This window comes from Mytilus galloprovincialis, chromosome 10 (assembly GCF_965363235.1).
Source record: "Mytilus galloprovincialis chromosome 10, xbMytGall1.hap1.1, whole genome shotgun sequence".
Classification (NCBI taxonomy): Eukaryota; Metazoa; Mollusca; class Bivalvia; order Mytilida; family Mytilidae; genus Mytilus; species Mytilus galloprovincialis.
This window is the reverse complement of record NC_134847.1, coordinates 30,438,479-30,443,648: the sequence shown is the minus strand read 5'-3', so window position 1 is coordinate 30,443,648 and position 5,170 is coordinate 30,438,479. Positions and strand designations below refer to the sequence as shown.

The 5,170-nt window shown below is 32.2% G+C and overlaps 1 long non-coding RNA gene across 1 annotated transcript; it reads right to left on the bottom strand.

The window, feature by feature from the left end:
* Positions 1-1,259: 1,259 nt before the first annotated feature.
* Positions 1,260-3,259, bottom strand: LOC143047357 (uncharacterized). Its single transcript, XR_012969523.1, has 3 exons — positions 3,157-3,259; positions 2,583-2,671; positions 1,260-1,901 (listed from the first exon to the last, which is right to left on the bottom strand). It is a non-coding gene; the product is annotated as an uncharacterized LOC143047357 (long non-coding RNA).
* Positions 3,260-5,170: the final 1,911 nt, after the last annotated feature.

Here is a 5,170-nt window from a genome sequence, read left to right as displayed (position 1 = left end):
AAAAGAATTAATAATTTCCAGTGTTTAGATAGGCGATTTATGCTTGAAAGTGAAAACAAATATAACTTTGTACATTTCGTGCGTTCGAAGTTATTTTCGTAGAAAGCCCTTATCAGGAATGCTTACATATTAACATTGGAAAGACTGTGATTAATAAATACTTATTCATTTGTATTATTGTCATAACCATATTTAAAACTTGTTCAAACACGCGATTCTACATCAGAGTTGATGTGTACCTAGTCATTCAGTCACAAGACTTTAAATATTGCAATCCTTTATGGGTTGATTTATAATACGAAAATAAGTAAGCAATGAACGTGGTTGTTAAATTAGTTAAATAAGTTAAATGAACACATCAATAAAGAATCATGTCAACACAGTAGTACTGATTATTGAGTTAGATATACCAACGGGGAGAAATACACACCAGCAGTGGCAGAGACCAATTGGTTGTAAATATAATCGTCAAGTACCAGGTTTTGGAAAATGAGTCTGAAATAGGACAGGCATATACATAATGTTGTTGTGTAAAAGACGTTTTTTTGAGCGCACTATTTTCTCATCTTTGAATTGCATAAGAAAAGAAACTGTAGAAATCCTATTTGAAGGGCTTGGTTAATCAGATATACACGAAGAACAATAAAAATACTAAAACGCATAGTACAGATCAACAGGTTGGGGATGCTTGGGATTATGTTAACATGTTTAATCCCGCTAAATTCTGTATGTATGTGCTTTTCCCATGTCAGGGGCCTGTAATGGAATTGTTGTCGCTTGTTGCTGTTGTTTTTTGTTCATTATTTGTATATAAATTAGGCCGTAAACAGTTATCAAAGGTAAATTTCCCGTTTGAATTCATTACATTTCTCATTTTTGCCTTTTATAGCTGACGGCTTAATTTGCTCATTCTTGAAGGTCGTACGGAGACCAATAGTTTATTGTTATATTATCTGGTCTCTTGTGAAGAGTTGTCTTATTGACAGTCACACAACACCTTCTTTTTTATAATTGTAAAAAATAACATTTTGATAAAACATTAACTAAAAATACTTATTTGACTAAAACAAATCTGCCTTTAATGTAAACTTAACAAATGTCCAAGGAATGGTTGGAGCAGGCATGAAAAATTTTAGGAATTAACCAGTCAAAATGTAATATATCTACTTGAGATAAGTCGGATAATGAATGACAATATAAGTTATGTAGCAAGTTCAGATGGTCTCCAAATGACAAAACGAGTAATTTTCAAACAAAAACGCAGTATAAACAATTTTATTAAACAAATTTGGATATATGATTAACAGAGAAAGTGATTAGTGATCATCTTGATAAGGATTTCAGGGTAAATGCATGACTTTACATGAGATCATATTCGGTCTTTTTTTTTTATCTGTCTCACATTGAAGACTCAAGATAACACAGGTTTATAAGTAAATGTTCAGCAAGTTTCTGTTTTTTTCTTGATGCAAGTAAACCAAAGAGATCCGATCTTTCTTTTCTCGGTCACACACCAATACTTATTGCTGTTGGTAGCGGAACAAGGATTAGTGGCGCAGAAATTGACCGGGCCGCAAGTCATAGGATCAGACCTTGTCCCACAAAGCGCATGTCCAGCCTGAGTTATAGCGGAATTATACGCTGCATGCTCTGTTGCACCTGGTTTTTTCGCTGCTGCCCATCTTGTGTCGTGACCCGGTTTATCTAATGTGTTATAATGATGAAACGTTTTTCCTCCCGATGTATATGTCTGGTCTACAACTGCATTTAATGAATTTGGGAACCCGGCATGGCTAACTCTGTTCACAATCGTATATGCAACCTCTAGTTTTCCATTGTCTGATTCCCCACTCGCTTCACCAAACACAACCCGTCCAACCTGTTCCTTGTTGGCCGAAGTGCTATAATATAAGTTTTTTAATGGCTTATTTCTTACATTACATGTTAATCACACATTCTACATTTCATAAATGTATTTCTGTAAAATTTCGTTAACGTAAATATCATCAACAGATCTATTATTATAAATTATAATCCTGGTACCTTTGATAACTATCATATCCCGTGAATATCACTTAAACATGTTTCAAACAAAGTTATTTTTTTTCATAAACATGAAATAAGCAATTTCGATTTCAGCAGATTTTCAAATGACGGAGTCAAACTAATATTGAATACAGCATTTTAAAACTATTTCAATACGATTGGGGCTTTAATATGCAATTCAAGTGGCAATTTTGTTTAAGTACTTTCTGAAAACTTAATACGAAAACCTATATAGATTCACATGATGCAGGATGCATGCATTCCATGAGACGTGTATCCTGTTGACGTACTAAATCTTGCTCCTTTTATAGGCCATGTGATTCGGTCACATTTTGCTGGTTAACTCGGTTGGTCCTTCTTAATCGGTTTCCGAGAGTTTATCGTCGAGGATGAATGGTTGCCTTAATTAAACTGTAAAACTCGTACCGCTTTAAAATTTTGCAAAGGAAAATGTATGTCTCGCAACTAAGTCACCCGTATCGGATGAGATAGACTAGGTTAATATATTTATCTACAACGAAATACATAAAACTTACCATAATGAAGCACGCATGCCATGAACAGTGACAATAATGATAAGACAGCTCAATAGTTGCTTCATGATAACAGTGGCTGATAACTTTCCCTAAAACGAATAATGCAGTAACTGAATCAAGTATAATAAATAAAATTGAAAATTAAAACATGTTTATTCTGTATACATTTCATCTATTTGTTTCAACTTTAGGAATAATAATTTTTGTCTTATTTTTGGGTCAACAACTTTGTATTTAACTTGGTAAAAATATACCTATTTATGATAAAATTGAAATATCAAAATGAATATGAACTTACCTTTTAAGGTGGTACCTAACACTACAGGGAGATAACTCTGTAAAATCAGCTAAACGTTTTAATTACGTTGTGTTGTAAAAGGAATATTAAGCTTCTCAATGATCAAAATTGGCGGTTGTCAAATTGCTATATAACCATGTAATATTTCTGACAAAACGGTTGGTTCAAAAATGTTAAAATTTTTATATTTTTGTTTTAGTGTCAAAGTAAATACTTTGACAAAATTTTATGAAAATTAAACGAGCCAAAATAAATTTTTGTGAAAGTGTTACTTACCTTTTGAATATATGAAGCAAACTCTTTCCACAAATGATATTTTCTAATATCGCTTCCAGTTATATATATACTTCCCATCAAGGTCATGCTGTGTTCGTAATTTATGATGCTATCTCCTTGCGCAATTGGTTTTTCCGCTGTTTTCATGTTTGTTTTTGTATTTTAGTCATTTAAGTACACACATTGATCCATAGGTGAAAGATTCTGTAAATATAGACATAATCCATTAATTTTACATTTGAACAACAATTACCAAAAGTGCGCAGTTAAATTGAGATGACAAATCACTACATGCACATAACCCTGACAGTATACACCTATACTTGTTTTCATCTATCTTTAAGTTGTGGTATATTCTACAAATGCTTTATGTAAACTTAACCATATTTCGCTTTTACGAACGAATGATGTGATTTTTCTTCAATTCTTCATAGTAGAATTTGATCAGTGTCGTCAAATGAATTTAATGACACATGTCAAATCTTCATTTGTAGTTTTGTTATCGTATTTTTAAAATCAGCTCAATCACTTTAAAGGCATTCGGTTTTTTTTGTACAATTTTAATCTTAATTGTGTTTGCCAGTTTTTGTACAAACAATTTTGTTATAGTAATTCATTGACAAATATTTAATTGTAATGCGGAAATATGTTAGACTCAGATCGAAGTCAGGCCTCTAATCGACGTCCGTTTCTCAAATCGGCGTCCGTTTCGGAAATTGACGTCTTAATCTGATTTCACATTCTCAAATCGACGTCCACTCTAATGAACTTCTAATGGGACGTCATGTTTGCCAAAACGACGTTCAATTGATTGTAGACGTCTTGAATCGATGTCCAATATGAATAAAATTAATAATAAATTACTGGACTTACTATAGGGGTAAATTCAGTAAATACATATACGTCATCAGGGACCGCCCATTTGGTGGAGAGCTTTATGTATAAATCTGAAGTCATGTGCTCTTCTGATTGGTAGATAATGTTTGTAATAAATATTTTTTTGGTAGATGGATCAAAACTAGAGTTGAAAAAAAATAAAAAAAGGCTGAATGTACTAATTTCTTTCCCTACAGGGTTGACGGTGTAATAGGGGTCAGTATAGGAATTCAGTGCGAATCTACATTGTTTGTAAACAAGGCCATGTGAATGCTCAAAAATGCCGCATGACCCTTTGTTTTTACTGTTGCAAAAGATAGGGCTACATTTGTACTTTTATGAATGATATATGAAAGTGTTTGATTTCTAAAGGTAAATCAGGTATAAATTTATTTCCACACATAGATTAGCATTAAAGTCAATGGGAGATTTTTTTACTGAATTTACCCCTATAGGAAAATATGCACTCTTTCACTGTACTTGTCCAATGCCACACAATATTCTCAAAACTCATTTCCTGTAAATGTTAATGTAATGGAAGTATTTTGGAACCATTTAGAGTTGTTTTTTTTACACAAATGTCTATCGTTAACTGCGGCTATCAAGGATGCACCGAGTGTACTGTGAGAGAAGCATGGGGTATATGATAAAAAACAGTTTGTGTGTCCAGATTGAAAGAAACAATAGAAATTAAATTGAAAGGCATAAATATTCTCCCCATTTACATCACATTTTGCACATATTTCTCCTCATAATGTATAAAATCATATGAAAAAAAAAGGATTACCTCCCTTTGACATAGTGTTTTTTTAGCTGTGTTCTCCACGTTAAGTTGTAGAACAAGTGGTAAATGAGCAATTTTCTAGTATTTTAACACTCAAATAATCTGACCGCATGAAGGTATTCATTTATTTTTACATAACACATTGCCTTTTTTTTTATTTAGAAAATATACTAGACAACTTTTCATGATTTCATGTCCTTCATCCATGAAACTAGTGTTAAAATGTTTGTAATTGGACTTTTATGTTAAATAATTGCTTTTAAATATTCTAAATTGTTACTTTAATCTTCCAAATGCAAAGTTTGGTCATACCTAATCTTATTTTTTTTCATATTCAGCACTTTTTTCTACTTC